The sequence below is a fragment of the Panthera onca genome, chromosome B4, assembly GCF_046562875.1.
Source record: "Panthera onca isolate mPanOnc1 chromosome B4, mPanOnc1 haplotype 2, whole genome shotgun sequence".
In the NCBI taxonomy this organism is placed as follows: Eukaryota; Metazoa; Chordata; class Mammalia; order Carnivora; family Felidae; genus Panthera; species Panthera onca.
Window position 1 is genome coordinate 124,978,959 of NC_138345.1, and position 17,891 is coordinate 124,996,849.

General features: G+C 40.5%; 1 protein-coding gene across 2 annotated transcripts in view; it reads left to right on the plus strand.

The window, feature by feature from the left end:
- LOC144616792 (uncharacterized) overlaps positions 1-17,891 on the plus strand; it is a 163,224-nt gene that overhangs the window by 51,320 nt on the left and 94,013 nt on the right. The window lies entirely within an intron of this gene.

Genomic DNA, 17,891 nt, shown 5'->3' on the forward strand with positions numbered 1-17,891 from the left:
CATTTCTGACTACACTATACTCATGTTAGACTTTTTGATATTGTCTCATAGATCCCTAGGATTTTCTCTCTCTCCTTTTTAAAAAATTCTTTTTCTCTTTGTTCTTTATATTGAAATTATTGTCACTGATCTATTTTTATATTTATTGTCCACTGTTATCAAATTCAGGGAAGTTTTTATTTCAGATATTTTATTTTTCAGTTTTATAATTTCCATTTGAAGTTTTATTACTTTCTTATCCATTATGGTGTATTTTTCTTTTTTTAATTTTTTTTAGTGTTTATTTTTGAGAGAAACAGAGAGAGAATGCGAGTGGGTTAGGGGCAGACAGGGAGACACAGAAACCGAAGAAGGCTCCAGGCTCTGAGCTGTCAGCACAGAGCCTGACGCGGGGCTCAAACTCATGAGCTGTGAGATCATGACCTGAGCCAAAGTCAGATGCTCAACTGACTGAGCCACCCGGGCGCCCCAGTGTATTTTTCTTAATATTCTTAAATATAGTTAAATAGCTGCTTTAAAAGTCTTATCTGCTAATTCTAATATCTGGGTCACTTCAGGATGGTCTTCATTGATTGCCTTTTCTTTTAAAAATACATCACATTTTCCTATTTCTGTGTATGTTGGTCAATTTTGGATTGTGTCCTGGACTCTGTGAATGCTGTGTTGTAGAGAATTTTGGTGTGGGGATATTCTACCCAAAAGTGGACTTTGTTGTTGTTTTCCTAGTGGGCATCTAACCTGGCTGAACTCCGATTGCAAACATTGCTTCCCCTATAGTGGGTGGAAGCTCTAATGTCAACTGAATCTTTTATTCATTACTGGTCTGCTTGAAGTATGCTTCATGTACTCATAATTCAGGGCTTAGCCAGAGATTTGGACATGGTTTATACATAGAAATTAGGGCTATCTCCTTTTGGTTTTCTCTTTCCTAAGATCTTCTTCCATAGTTTCCAGTGGTTGGAATTGCCTTAATCTTTGTTCTTTGGTTCTTCAACCTGGTATGACTGGAATTTTAGCCTGCCCTCAATGTCAATTCACCTTTCTTCCAATATATATATTTTTTGCTTTTAATTACTCTATATTGCTTTCAAATATTTGTTTTAAAAATTTCCAGAGATTTTAGTTGTATTCTGTGAGAGTGTTGGTCCTAGAGAAAGTACTTGATTATATTGTAAGCTAGACTTGAGTTTGATTCTCAGATCTGCCATTTACTAACATCTTCACTTCAGACAAATTGATCTCTGGAACCCTTAGCAATCTCATCTATAGATGAAGATGATGATAATGATGATGATGATGATAAATTATACAAAGTTAGTCAGGATTAAATAAGAAAATGTAAAGTGCTTAGCAAAATGCCTGGCATATAGCAAATGCTCAGTAAGGGGTAGTTGTTATTAGTAATTATGAGTAAAAATGCATAAAGCCATGGAGGATAGAATGATAAGTTGCATATGAGAGTAGGAAATCTAACTTTTACTTGAAAGACATGATTACCTATGGAGTAATGAGTTTTTCTGCTTAGTTTAGACCTACATAATCAATTTCTTGAGGGCTTAATAACCCTCTTCAACTTCAGATGTGATATTGCCCTTGGAGGTGACATGTTCTGGATATCATTCTCTGCTTCTTTTCCTTGTGATACAAGCAGTGCTGCCTTTAAGACTTGTCTCTGCAGGGGTACTTGGTGGCTCAATCAGTTAAACGACCAACTTTTGGTTTCAGTTCAGGTCATGATCTTGCAGTTTTGTGGATTCAAGAAAGCCCTGCAAAAGGCTCTGCACTCACAGCACGGAGCCTGCTTGGGATTCTCTTTCTTCCTCTCCTTGCCCCTTCCCTACTCGCACTGTCTCTGTTCCTCTCAAAATAAATAAACAAACTTAAAAAAAAAGGACTTGTCTCTGTAGCATGAGAAACCATTTTTCTCATCTCCAGGGATGCCTTATGTGTTGGCATACCTGTTGTACTCTAGGGGGTCTCAGGCTAAATGGTTGACAGATTTAGTAGGCATGCAGAGCACAGGGCTTCCAAAGGTTGTAGTAGATCCATAGTCTGGAGGCCTAGTTGTGGCTTTCCATTTCAAACTTCATGCTAACTAAGGAACCTCAACATCTATGTCTGATTTCCCATCAATGGGAAACCAAGGAAGCCTGTCCATGTCCAGTGGGTCACAAAATTGTAAGAGTTCTCCATTCCCAGCATCCCTCAAATCTTGCTCTTTCTCCCCATCTGGACATTGAAATTACTCTAGCTCAAGTTCCCTTAGCTCTCCTCAGGACATCCTCAATTGCCTTTTTTTCCCTTTCTCTAACACCTCATTTCTTTATCCACTGTCTCCCTTCCATGTCACTATTATAAATGTCTCTAGGTATATAAAGGTTTCCATTACTCAAAACACATTAAACATTATAGATAATAAATTTACAAACTCCAAGTATTGTACTTAACAGACTTCATGATCTGGCCACTTAACTGTTCATTTACTAATCCACCAGCCAGAGTTCCTTCCCATATGATGTCTCCATGTCTCCCTGTGTCATTTCTTCACTTTAATAATAATAGTAATAATTTCTAATAATTTCTTGAATATTCATGTGTCACTTATAAGAAAATCCACTTTCAACTTAATAATAGCTTGCAGGAACAAAAGAAGTACTACTACACTAAGCAAATGAACATTTTAATTGTAAGACATATTGCAATTCTAGAAACATCAAGGTGTGAACAAGTTGCAGGTGTGAGCTTTGAAGACATATCCTAATAGGTACTATTTAGTAAGCATCAACAAAGGACTCTGTACGAATTTAGCTAATGAATATTTTCTTGCTAATTTTCCTCCAAGGAACTCTCAACATGTAGTCCTGCCCCTCTATACATGACTTCTAGATTGTTCTTTGTGTTAGAATCAAACTTCACAGAATCTATGTGGTGCGAGATTGTTGGGTCTGCAAAGAGAATAAGGGTTTACCTACTAGCTATGTAATATTTGTTATATTTTAAGGAAAAAGCTCCTGTTAAAAATAGGACCAAAAAAAGGCCCCCAAATATATATATTCTGTATTGCTGGCAGCTGAGAATTAATTATTTCTGCTTCCTGGAGAGGGTGAAAGGGGTGAAAATGAGAGGATTTGCTCTTTTTGTCCAAAGACACAATTTTATTTTTTTAAAAGAGATTACCAATTTACTTATTACATCAAGGTAAATTAAATACTTGGGTCCCAGGCCAGGGATTCCCTCAGATTTTTTTTAAACCACTTTTGGCCTCTTAATATTTGACCAGAGTCTGAGTTGAGATTAAGCAGTCACAGATCTTGATGTGATAAGGGAAAGAGAATTAAAATGGACAAAAAGAAGTGAGGCTAATTGGCATTTCCAAGTGATTTTCCCTTTGCGATTGGAGAAAGAAACTCTCATGAGGGAGAGTGGTGTTTGCTTTCTCCTTGCTACCTTCTTTGTGTGTGTGCCTGTGAGACCCCTGACCAGGCCTCACCCCAGTCTCTCCAGGCTATAAGTGAGGCGGGCTTTGTTGAGAGTGTCTATACACATTTAATGAGACTTCTGTTGTCTGTGCTCAGAGGATTCCAGACCCTTCACTACATTTCATTTGGAATTCATCCGACATGGGCTGTTCTCCAGGCTTAATGGCTGAGAGGTCCTTTCCAAAGGGGAAAGAATTCAGGGATAGAATTTAATAAAGTTTAGTATGAAAGCTAATTCTTCATAAAACCCTGAAAATTTTCCCCCAAAGTCCAGACACCAAAACTATCCTGTACCTCACTGCCCTCCTCTCTTGGGGCAATGAATCTGCATTTGTAAATAAGGAATAACTTCATGACAGTTTAATGGGGTTGGGGAAAATAATTGCCTTTCTTTCTTTCCTTTTCTTAATTTTTTTTCAATGTGGCTCCTCCTATCATGTCCTGCTATGGTGACCCATGATGGTGGGTTTACTAGAGATAAAATCCTTAAAGTGAGACTAAAATAAACACAAAGATAATCTTATTCCATTTTTGGGCTTAAACTGTCTACCAAAGAGAAGCACATTCATTGTAAAAATGAACAGTCTTCTAGGGAAGCAGTCTGAGAGGCAGAGTGGTGGGTGCTGGGCTAGAGATGCATGAAGAAGCTATCAGCTAGGGGTCCTCGTTGATGTGACCTCTCCTGGCCTCCATGGCCTCCTTGCTGGCCTCATTCATTCCTACCCCAATGACACCTCCTTTTGCTTTAGCCTCACTCAAGCTCAGATTCACCCTCAGTGCTATTATTTTCAATTTTCCTTTGAGCTTCAGTATCCTTTCTTGCTTCTTTGCTTTGCTGATCTCTACCCACCCTTCAAGAATCCTCTCTCTGGGAAGTCTTCTATGTGCCCTCTCTCTGTTCTCTCCCAGCACTTTGCTCAGGTGCTGTTTGGGCTTGTTGACGGTGTTGATAACATTATTTATCTGTTCACATGAGAGCCTCTCACCCTTAGACTCTGAGCCAATTGAGGTCAGGCATGAAGTTAATTCATTCATTTGTTCATCTGCTGATGTGCTCATTGAATCATTGGATCACACACACTGTGCTAGAGATACAAGGGAGAGCTCAGCAGACATAGCCTTTGTTTCAGTGTAGCAAGGGAGACAGAAAACACAGTAACCAAAAAAAAATAAATGCTGTGAAAGAAGCAAGCAAGCTATTGAGATAAAGAAATGGGAAATACACTATATTATAAATGGGATTGTGAGGGAGCTTCTTGGGGGATGTGAAAATTAAGTTAAGATCTGAAGAAAGAAGAACTAACTTTAGAACAAATCAAACTGACAACTCAATCATTCATTGAATGAAGAAATCTAAAGGGGAGATACTCATGCTTTACTGTGCTCAATTAAAAATATTGCTGAGAATAAAGTCAGTGGGGATTTCCTAAGGCAGTCCTGGGAAGGCTTCTTGGGTGCTATCTCTGATCTATTGTCAGTGGCTGCTTGGAGCGCAGTTTTGAGGAGGACTGTGGCTGTATCCAGGCTCAGTGGGAAAGAGTGCCATGATCAAGGAAAGAGGTCAATGTGGGTGAAGAGATAATGGTGTCTGGAGTGCAAAACCCTGTTTATTCCTGTCAAATGGACTGACAGGCAGCTGGGACCATTTCTCATGTTTTTACTTCTAACTTTTCCTCTTTGCTCTTTGATTCTTCTCTCAGAGTTCAACTTATCTCTTCTTCATCCAATCAGCTTATGATATTGTCATGTTTTAAGATTTCCCCAACTACATATATATGCAAATCCCCAAGTATATCACATACACGTATGTGAATGTATGTATGTGTCCACATATAAAAAATATGCATATGAATGTGTATACATGTGTATATGCCATGTGCACACTGCACATTCTCATGTATTCCTGATCAATTCCATCTCACTTCATGTAAATATGAACATTCAATAGCACTGCCCCATCTCATACTCAAATTACCAACTCTCGTCCTAGCTGGAGCAAATATTTCACCTGGTCTGTGTATAACTCCTTCAAGCAGACTGGTGAACCCTAAGGAAATAGGATTTAGGTTTACAAGATCTGAATCTAAATCTTAGGTCTTCTTCTAACTAGTAATAACTCCCTCAAGCTTTAAATGTAAAATGTAGGCTTAATAATAATAATAGATATCACACACTCCTCACAGAAATGTCAGAAGATCAAATGAAACTATGCATATGAGTACATTTGAAAAACTCGTGAGGGATTTAGAAATGTAATATTCCACAAGTGTGCTTCAATTACCTATTTCATTCTTTTGGTACCTCTCTGTACCTGGTACTCCCATGTGAAAGAACTTAGAAGTGGGGCTCCTTTGATTTATCTAGTAAATCATGATGCATAAATTGGTATTTATTAAGTGCATTCAGATACAAATAAAAAATGGCTCCATACATGCTTGTTTTCCCGCTTTGTAACAGAAGAAATAAATTTGAACATAGTTTTAAAACTTTTTGATTTGCTGGTTTCCAAAGTAAAATTCTATTAGACTAAAGTTTCTCTCATGCTAGGTCCCTTTTACAGAATCTAATATTTCCATGTAGAGGAGAGATAGCTCGTCTCATTTTAAGGTTACTGTTAATTCAATGCAAATTAAATACTTTATTTTATTTTTTACATTTTTTAGAAGTTTATTTATTTTGAGAGAGAGAGAAAGAGAGAGAGAGAGAGAGAGATGGTGCAAGTACAGGAGGGGCAGAGGGTATGGAGGAGAGAGAGAGAATCCTAAGCAGGCTCTGCACTGTCAGTGCAAAGCCCAATGCAGGGCTCAAACTTATGAAACTGTGAGATCATGACCTGAGTTGAAACCAAGAGTCAGATGCCCAACTGACTGAGCCACCCAGGTGCCCTAAATACTTTAAAACCAGGTCTTGTTTCCAAAGGAAATAGACCAATGGAGAGAATGTCACAAACTCCCTAATCGGGAAATGACAGGTGTAGAGAAAGCACATCAACTAATACAAGAGATGCAACATGAGTTTGGCCTCTAGAAACACTAGCAGGGAGTCAATGAGGAGTTCTAAATTCTGACTCCTAAAACCCAATAGCTACATGACTTGGGAAAAGCACACTTCTCTGAGCCTCAGAGTGCAGAGCCAGGCTCTTTTCTAGGCACTAAGGAAGCAATAGTGAAAGCAACGGTGAACATTCTGGGAAGGAGCTCAGCACACTGAAACAGGATAAAATCAAAGAGAATTGCATTTGGGGGCATCTGGATGGCTCAGTCGGTTAAGTGTCTGACTTTGGCTCAGGTCATGATCTCATGGTTCATGGGTTTGAGCCCTGCATTGGGCTCCGCACTGATAGTGGGCAGCCTACTTGGGATTCTCTCTCTCCCTCTCTCTCTGCTGCTACCCCTACTCTCTCTTTCTCTCTCTCAAAATAAATAAATAAGCTTAAAAAAGGGGGGGGTTGTATCTGGGTACATCATAGCCAAACAGTAGAAAAGATAAAAAAGAAATCTTAAAATTAGTGAAAAAAAAAGGCACATTATGTACATGAGAAAATGTTTCATATGACTGCACACCTGTCATCAGAAACCATGGACGCCAAAAGCCAGTGCAAGAATATTTTTAAAGTGCCAAAAAAAATCTATCAATCTCAAATTCTATATCCATCAAATATATTCTTCAATAATGTAGGCAGAATAAAGACATTTTCAGATAAAGATAAGCTGAGCAGAGTCATTGTTGCTAGACATGTACTATAAGAAATTCAAAACAAAGTTACTCACTGTGAAGGAAAAGTGGCCCCAGAAAGAAAAGAAATGGACACACAGATCTTGGTGAATGGATGAAAAGCACCAGAAATGGTAACTCTCTGAAATTCACTGCAGCTTGATAATCATTCACACTCAGATTCACATATGAGGAAAATGTGGGAGAGAAAGGTTTAAAGACTTAACCATAAATCATACCTGTAGAGATGGCAGAGCTTGCATTTGAAAAAATCCCTGTTTCTTTATTCCTTTGACTAGAGCAGCCTATATCTCAAAAGTGGTTTTAGAAGGAGAAGTCAAAGATTTAGAAGAGAAGGCACACCTTGCCCTCTCTTCGCTGCGTGAAAATATCACAAAGCAAAGGTAAGGGCAGTGGGGAACAAGGTCTTCTGGAAGAGAGTGGAAGGCTGATAGATGCAGAATATGAGGGGCTATTGCTTTGGAGTGACTTTTTCCCCTTCCATGGTTCCAAGAGACTGTTCTTTAGCTTGGACTTTGGGGTGAGTGTTTGGTGTGGGGGCTGATTGCTGGGAAGACTGAGATGGAAACAGTATGGCCTTTGTTGTTGATGAGCACAGGCACTGACCTGGATTAGCTTGCACAAACGTGCATAAAAGAGCAGGTGGGCTAGGGGAGCCTACTCTAACAACACTATGGAGAAACCACTTGTTTTGATCCATGACTTTCTCTAACTCATCACCCACTGTTAGGCAACACAGGCTGTCTGCCCTAGCCACTTCTTGCTGCCATTTACTGGACTGGATTCTGTTAATTCTCTGTGCTAGAATATTACTGTTTCCTTAGCCTGGATCTCTAACATTAAGACTAAACCTTACTTACCCTTAACCTAGCTTCTATCCTTTCCCTTACCTTTACCTGACACTAGCTCTGACCCAACACTCACTGATTCTCTCAATTTGAATCCTTTTTGGTCTTCGAGGGCCAAATCCTGTCTCACTACCTCCAGGTAGCCTTCCTTGACTTCTCTAGCCCCAGACACCTGGGGCTCAAAAAATGTGATACCTTCTAGAAAAATTCCCTGCACCAATGCCTTTTTTCCTCTTGTTCTCTGCCTCCTTCCTTGTGATAGCTAAACTGTATTGATAACCTACCACGTGCCAGGCACCACACTAAATGATTTTATATGTTATTTTATTTAATCCTCATACCATTTCCATTTCACAAATAAGGAAATCAATGTTCATTGAGAGTCAATCCTTCACCCAAGCATCCTGGTTGTTTACAGAGCTTAGTAGACAGTATTCTCTCTTATAACATTTTACTGCATCCCAGATCCTTTGGGTCCAAGTAAAAGAGTCATTTTCAAGAAAAATTCACACATGCACTGACACATAAATCTGCATTCACTTTTTTTTCTCTCTCCACTGTGAGGCCTTAAGGGCCTGGGTCCTGTCTCTGTCAGGTCTTGTGTCTGCTCAGAACAATAACTCCAATAAATATGCTGATTGGCTGAGCTGAGGAAGTTTGGTATTCCCATAGTGAGGCTGATTAAACAAGTAGCCGATCAACAGTTTGAGGTTATTTGCAAAAGTGAAATATACTTAATCAGGCCCGGTGATTGTGGCCAAAACTCTAATGAAGGATGCAAGGTTCAGTGGAGACTTGTACCCTGTGCTCACGTTGCACTCCCCGTACACCTCCTTCCAGTTCTATTACAGAAATGGAGGCAAACCTCTAACTGTTCTAAGCATCCGAGAGGAGGGATGTGAAGTAATTTTTCACTCAGTAGATGAGGCCGGGACAACCAAAGCTGAAACGAGAATTTTGCAAACACAAAGAAGTTTATTAGTCTGGGCAGAAAGTCAAAATCACTAATTTTTCCTGCAGACACATTTTGTGCCTCATTCTTGCCCTCCTGGGCTCTGGTGCACGCTGACCTCTGCAGTGGGTGAGAGGGCTGTTCGTTTAATTTTGCATGATGGAGATCGTGGCTCCCGGTTCTTTCTGCGCTGGGCATGTTTCAGGGGTATCACAGCCTCATTGCCCCCCAAATGTAGCTGCTGCCCTCCAATTGCCCTCTCCCCATCCAAAAATGTATATGCGTGGTGGACTGAAGAGCTGTGGCACCTTACAAATTATCCATTCAGACTGTCAAGCATCTTTTGTTTGGAAGGAAAGGAGATGTGACAAATGTAAACACTGGAGAATGGGGCCTGCTACAGAGGACGGATGCCATGTCAAACCTGATAAAAGCTGATGATGCATTCCTTCGCTGTTAGTCAGCTGGCTGCTCTCTCCCTCCAGCTCCCCTCAGCCTCTTTTTTCTCTGCTGTGATATTTTCTTTCATTCAGACCCTGTAGGCATGCTCTGGAAGCAAGATTCTGATTAGTCTGAAACTGCCTACCTTCTGTTTTTATTTTCGTCCATGTTTCTCGTTTGATGCCAGGCTACAGGGTACAGATACAGATCACATTAGATGAGGGCCTCTTGTTTCCTAGGACACAAGGCAAAGAGGATTCCTTTCTGTCACCCTGAGTGGAAGGACCATCTGGTTCAAATGCTGATGGAGGCTGTGCCTTCAGTTATTGAGGTCCTGGTTTTATAACATTTCCTGAGGTAGAGGTGCAGGTTGGAAGGCCTGGGGGATGGTCAAAGGAAAGGAATAGCCCGGAGCAAGTTGTGAAAACCAAATCAGCGTTTTACTCCAACTCCATCCCTAAGACATGACTACATCATCTTCTAGCATGTTGAAAATGGCACTCAAGTTGGACGTGACTGGCTATGGATGGTGCCTCTTAGAGTGGCCGTCCAGGTGTAGGGTATCTCTTGCTAGCTTTGGCCATGTTAGGACATCTCATTTCTTCTCCATTTGTATAGCTCTTGCCTCAGATAAGCCACAGTATAAAGTAACAGTTAAGAGAACAGGTGTTGGGGTCAGACAGATTATGGTTCAAGTTCCAGATCCATCTTTTTCACTCTTAGTCAAGATTGCATTTGGTTGCAAGCAAGATCAATGTTGACCAGTAAATAACAGGGGAGTTATTCATCTTACACAACCAGAAGTCCACGGGGAGGCAGGCCAGGGCCATCACAGTGGCTCAGGGATTCCATTGTGGACCAGCTTCTTCCAGCTTCCTGTCCTGCATCCTTAGGGGGTTACTATGGGACAAAAATATAACCCCAACATTGTCCATGGAATGTGGTTTATTTTCAGGAAAAGATATAATGATGGTGAGATAAACAAGCAAAATCATTCAGTGTCTCTCAGGGTTCCCAGGAGAGAGATTGCTCTCAATTTCAGCTAGAACTACCCTCAGTGTGTTCCAAAGCAGAGGCTCCATGGGGCAAAGACCTCCAAAATCCTCCCCTGGGTCTTGTCAACTAACAAGCACATATGTGTCAACACAGCTGATGTCTTTTGTCCTCTTGCTATGCTCACTTATTTAAGAATGACTCAACTCTGAGCCGACTCTCTAGGCTTGACTTTACAACATTTTTACTATTGCACAGCCATGAACCTGAGCCAATGTGGTGATAGATTGGGGCCAGAAGGGGGGCAGTGGTGGTGGGCTTAGAGAAGAAAGAACCTGTGAGTGAGACACTCTTTCCCAATGGAGAGAGATTGGATGTGGAGGGCTCCATGTTGACTCTGGGTTCTTCACTTGGGGGAGCTGGGAGGATGGTGAGACCATGAATAGGAAAGAGAAAGTCAGCAGGAGGAATGTGTTCAGGATGGAAAACGAGTTCAGTCTGGGACACGGAGAGGTTCTGGGGTTATGCAAAAGCATATCCAAGGGGAGCTACTAGGCTGCAACTGGAAATCCAGGCCTGGAGTTCAAGAGCGAGGTCAGTAAGGTTAAAATGCAAGAACTATTTAATGATATTAATGAGAGAAGATAGACATTTTAAAGTTTTGGACTGAAATGGTGAGGTATATTCCCATTAGTTATGGGCATCCATCCCATGATGGAATCTACAAGCTGAATAAAATGAAGTCTGCAATTATCTGGTGAATATGATCTTTGTGGAGAGCCTGTTGAGGGGAAAACACAAACCTCTGGTTCCCCATAACTGCAGGAAAATTGGGAAGGGTGGGTATTTCTGAGTTCACAGGAATAAATAATTCATTGTGTTGTGTAAGTTTTGCAGGTTTTTTTTTTATACATCAGCTCATTTGAGGTTCATAAGAATCCTATGAATAAAGCAAGGGAGAGCTTTTTTTATTCATTGACAACTGAGGAACGAGGGACGCAGTCAAAGCCCATGATGTGTACAGACTTGAACAGCTAAGCCCACGATAGATACGAGATCCCATACCAGCTGACCCAGTGTAATTTCCACCCTGGCTTACAGAGGTGCTGGGCCTTCTAGATCCTTCCTCTCAGGCAGTGCCCAAACAGGACTCATCAAAAACACTTCATAATACCACCTCCACTCTTTGATGACTTCATAGTGAACTGAATAAATGATTCTTTTTTTAAGTCTATCTATCTATCTATCTATCTATCTATCTATCTATCTATCTATCTATAGAATTCAGGAGGGACAGTGGGGAGGGGAGAGAGAGAGAGAAAGAATCTCAAGCAGGCATGAACCATGAGATCATGACCTGAGCTGAAACCAAGAGTCAGGTGCTTAACTGAGTAAGCCACCCAGGTTCCCCAACATAAATGGTTCTTCAACTTTGGTTCACTTGGCAAACTTGTAAGATGCGGATTTCTGAGATTCACCCTAAAAGATTCCACTCTAATACATGTATTAGTAAGTGTTTGTCAGAAAAACAGGATCAATAGATTACATATCCTTATCTATCTATCATCTATATATTATCTATTTATTATCTATCGATCATCTATCATATAGAGAGGGAAAGAGATATATTGGCAGATATAGATATAGATACAAATACATTATGAGAAGTTGGCTCACATGATTATGGAGGCCAAGAAGTCCCCAAATTACAAGCTGGAGACCTGGGAAGCTGGTGGTATAGTTTCATTCGTAGCCCAATAGCCTGAGACCCAGTAGTGCCCATGGTGTAAGCCCTAGTCTGAGGCTTGGAGGAAACTGATGTTCCAGCTCAGAGAGATGCTCCAGTCAGACAGAAAAAGAGAATTCCCCCTTCCTCTGCCTTTTTGTTCTATTCAGTTCCTCAGTGGATTGGTTGATGCCCACACACACTGAGGAGGGTGCTGACTCAAATGTTAATCTCTTCTAGAAACACGCTCACAGACACACTCAGAAATAATGCTTAAGCAGATATGTAGACATCCCATGACCCACTCAAATTAATATGCAATGTTAACCATTGCAGTCTGTCTGTCTATAGTCCAGGATTCTGCATTTTTGCAAGCATCCCAAGTGAGTAGGTTGTGGATGGTTCACCCTCCATATTTTGAGAATCACTGAAACAAGGGGGAATATAGGTGTGGGAAAGATGTCTCAGCCCTTGTTCTTTTCTCACCCCCCCCGCCCCCCATTCTCTAGATGAGGAAGAGTTGCTTATCTGATTAGCCAGATTCTGGGACATGGACTAGGCTATATTTACTGATGGACATGATCACTATTTCTTAAAATGTTAAGTAGTTGTCTTTCTTATCCTCTTTTCTACTTCTTGCTGCTGCTTTGATAGGAGGGACATCACCAAGATGAGCCAAGATCTCTCAATGTCTGACTACTTTCTCCTGTCTTTTGCTTTCTTTGTATGCTCTCTTGAATGTTGTCATGAAAACTCTGGTCCACTGGATCATATGGCCCAGCCAGAAGGTGATAATACCTAAGAATTGTAGTTGGGAGGAGGGGTCTTTGTAGGCAATTAGACTAGTTTGTAAGCTTCCCTCAGTCTTAACTGAGTGTTACATTGGATATATTAGGTATTGGTCTCAATAAACATTTTTTTACCTTGGATACATTTGGTTTTGCTTCCTTTTTTTTTAAGCTTACAAAATTTTTATTTTATTTTTAATGTTTATTTTTGGGAGGGGGGAGAGGGAGAGAGAGAGTGCAAGTGGGATAGGGGCCAAAAGAGGGAGGCAGGATCCAAAGCAGGCTCCGTGCTGTGAGCGCAAAGCCCAACGCAGGGCTCGAACTCACAACCCTGAGATCATGACCTGAGCCAAAATCAAAAGTCGACTGCTTAACTGACTAAGCCACCCAGGTGCTCCAGTTTTGTTTTCTAGCTTCTTCAGGAATACTAGCTAACATTTACTAAGTGTGTACTATGTGCCAAACAGTGAGTGTTTTGCATAAAGTAAATCATTTTATAATGACCCTGTGATAAAGTACTATTATTATCCCATTTTTTTCCCCCAGATGAAAAAAAAAATTGCCCAAGGTTTTCTCACTTGTGAGTGAACAAGATTTGAATCTAGGGCATCTGCCTTTAATTGCACACACCTTGTCATTCCTATTCTCCTCTCACCCACTATAGTTTCCCATATTAGGAACTGCCTGGAGGAAGGTATGGGTAATAAAGGTCAAATGTTGGAATTCTAGGGACCCCTGCACATATACCATCTTGGTATGATAGAGGCCAACTCAAAAGCAAAAAGATACAAGAATACAAAGCCATTATTTGTCTGATTAGAATCAAAGCTCTATTTTGAATTGCATCAACTAGACAGATTTTTTTTTTCAATAGCTTGATGGACTCTTCTGAATGGGCACTTAACTCTGGCCCCTCTTAGCAGCTGTTGAAATTTCTATAACCTCAATGGTTCTGGGATCAACAGACGATGAAACTTTTTAGCAGATCCATTTTCTCTGAGCCAGCTGACAAGTACAGGAGTAGTATTCCCTATCTTAGAACAAACTATTAATCAGAAAGAAAGACAACAACCATAAATCGACAGGAATTGGGTACTATCGTCCCCGAATGACTTTGCCCTGCCAAAAGTGTTCTTGGCTTTATAACGTTGGTCGACACTGGCCCTAGCCCAGCGGTTTTCAGTTTTTCTTTATGGAGTCGAATAGACTAAACTCAGCACTTTCTCAGTCTCTCAAATAAGTGCACTGACATCATTTGGAAATTATAAGAATCCACATATCAGGCCAAATTCCACCCTGGGTTCAACATCCGCTCCCCGCCCCCCCTCCCCTCCCCTGAAATCAACCCCCAAGAGTATGGTTAAGTGAGGGTAGAACTTGGCCGGAAGCTTGTTATTTTTGCAGTTTTAATTACACATACCTCATCCATTTGACCAAATTAGGAGAGAAGGTTCATGGAGGGAAGCTTCGCCTATTGGCTTGCTTTAATGTCTGGTTCCTCAAGTACCTAACTTGGGAATTTCAGGAAAATAGTCAAGAATTGACATTTTACATTTTTACAGCTGGGAAGAACTTGGATCATTAGTATATAATCCAAACCCCATGGTTTTGTAGACCAAAACAAAAACAAAACAAAACAAAAACAAAAAAGCCCCTGAGATTTAGAAAGAAAAAGTGCTCAAGATCATATGAAAGGTATGGTGACCCAGGCCGAAGGCAAGAAAGAAAGAAAGAAAGAAAGAAAGAAAGAAAGAAAGATAGATCCAGGACTCTGCCTCCCTTGTTTAGTGTTCTTTCGAAACACTCAACTAGAAAGGATGATTTATCACAGAAGTTTGCTCCTGCTGTATTCAGTAGTTGGAAGGACCTAGATTTTAGAGCCAGGGAAGAGTAGGAGTGAATCCAAGTTCAAGTACTTCCTAGCCGTTTGTGCCTAGTTTCTTAACTTCCATGGGTCTTAGTTTTCCTATTTATCAAACAGAGAGGACTAAGACCTACTTCCTAAGGATTTGTGACAATTAAGTGAAATGGTATTCACCAGGCAAGTGAAACACAGTAGCTGTTTGGTCTCCTTCTCCATAGAGCTTCTGGGTTATAAATGATAGAAACTCAAACTGGCTTGAGCATAACAGGGAATTTGTTAGGCCACCTGTATGACTCTGAGTAGATTTTGGTTCAAGGAGGCTGGTTCTATAGGCCTAAATGTTAATATTAGAAATTATAGTTTTCTTCTGCATAAGTGACACTCTCAGGCCAGCTCATGTTGGTGTGACAAAATGGATGTCAGCAGCTCCAGGTTCATATCTTACAAAGTTCCAATCCAGAAAAGAGAAAACTTTTATTTCCCAATATTTTTTACTAAAGATCCCAGAATTAAGTCACGCTGGCCTAACTCTGATAAAATATAGAACAGAGCGAGTCAGGTATTGAACAATTTACTGTGCCATATGCCGTATGGATAGATCAGAAGGTCAGGTTGAGGTCATATGCCCAGTGCTGGAGCTTGGGAGTCATGGTGATGGAGAATGGAGTGAACCTCCAGGAACACGTAGATTGAGAGGGGGCAGGGCTACTTTTCCATGAAACAATCCAAAGGCTCTTGAGAGGATGAAGGTGAATGGGCACCAGAGAAGCAAAAATAAGTTTCACTTCCCTTCTTTTTCCTCCTTGTTCCACCTTTGTCAACACTCACAAGGATGTTTGTTTTCTCAAAATTGTTATACAACTTATCTATGCAAGAAGGAAATGGATAGTACTGAACTTAGTGCCTCTTGCACTGAGTAATTAGACTTTTACGGTTACAAAAGAAAGAATTGGTCACAGGAAGTATTCTTTTCTGCTAGCGATGCTTTATCTTTCTTTATAAAATCAAAAAAGCAAATTATATTAAAATGGGAAAATAGTGCTTGCAAGTAGGGCTAAAAAATGCCATCTATCATTAAACATGAGTTGTCACACTCCATGGCACTATGTCCTATTTAGATGTAATATTGTTTATTGAAACAAAAGTTATTTATTAAACATTTACTGTGTGCTAGGCACTGTGATTGAGCTAAGTACTGAGGACACAGCAAGTATGTTAAAAATAGTTTTGAAAGTGATATACCTTAAGATTCAGTAAATGCAAAAGTATTTATTAAGGCCCAGCCATGTGTTGACCATCTTTCTAGGCAGTACAGGAAGTGAAAAATTAAAAGCCAGGAGAGCATGGTGATAAAGTACACAAGGCTTTGAAGAGAGATGACTGTGTGCTCAACATTTGGCTTCATCACAGATCCACTGCATGACCTTGGGGAACCTGTCATTGAACTCAAGTTCTGTAAAATGAGCATAAGAGTTGCATTTGTTTTTCAAGGTAATTGTGAAGATTAAAAGTTATAACGTATTTCAAGTGTGGCACATAGCACAAAGTAGGTTACAAAATAGTAAGATGTGGAAATTTTTGCATTGACTTCCTACCATCCACCTTGAAGTCCCAACATGCACATATGCGCATGTGCACACCCCCACACCTATGCACACGCGTGCACGTGTGTGTGCAAGCACACACATACTCATGGAGCCACTGATGTAATAGATGCAAGGGCTAAATATATATGCTGTGATCACCGTGGGCCAGAACCTGAAAATATTTTGTAACCTCTAGCTGTTTAGGCTGCCTTGCTACCTAGAAGGCAAGCCTGCAGCTTGCCACCATGCCACACGTGTCCACACACATGCGAAATGTGAATTGTTGGTGGTCCCTAAGAAACCAACCATACGAAACATTTGGGTCCCTGTGTGGTTCATAACTGTGATTCTCACACAGAAATTAGTCTGTTTGTAGTGAGGCCAACCCAACTGCTAACTGTGTGACAAAGAAAGTGAGAAGGGAGCTTTGAAATAGCATGGTCACTATGGACTAATGGGTACACTGGATTTATCCTCCCATGTTAAACAACTAGAGACCAGACAAAGCTGTGAAACATTGGTAGTACATGACACTGGGTAGCTGGCAACTCAAGACAGTGATCCCTGAGAGAGGAGAAATCAATGCTTCCCAGGTTACTTCTTGGAGAAAAGTTCCAGGAGGTGTTACACAGAGGAGGCAGAACAGAAACAGAGCCCAGGAACCTCCTTAGTTGAGGATGGAGCTCAGGGAGGCCAACACAGGTGGAATTCTGAACTGAACCCTGCATAGTTTGGATCTGCTCTTTCTTTTCCTCCTTTTTCTAGTTTCCTAAGATGGTAGCTTAGATCATTGATTTTAGATCTTTCTTCTTTTCTAATGCATGTATTCAGTACTATGAACACTTTTCTAAGCACTACTTTCTTTGCATCTGACAAATTTTGATACATTGTATTTTTATTTAGTTCAAAATATTTTTAAATTCTCTTGAGATTTCTTTTCTGACCTATGTGTTATGTATGTATGTATGTATGTATTTTCCAGAGGACATTATGTTTTGTTGTATGAATGTCAAATATTTTACACTACTTATTTACCATATTTTATGTATTCCATAAAATAAGCACTATTTGAAAATATACTAGAATTCATAACAGAAGTAATGCAAAGAATAGATGCTTGAAACACATGCAGTAGGAAATTATTCCCAATTTTATCATCCAATCTTTTTGATAAGGAATGTTTCTAGTGCTATGGACCAACTTGATCTTCTTTGAAATGTGTTGTCCACTTTTATGTTTCAGTCACAGTAGCTATAAATAGTTATTTAAGGGTATCCTTGTCTAAATTCCCATCAATAAGAACCAATCAGGGGCACCGGGGTGGCTCAGTCGGTTGAGCATCCGACTTCGGTTCAGGTCATGATCTCACGGTTTGTGAGTTCTAGCCCCGCCTTGGGCTCTGTGCTGACAGCTCAGAGCCTGGAGCCTGCTTCAGATTCTGTGCCTCTCTCTCTCTCTCTCTCTGCCCCTCCCCCACTC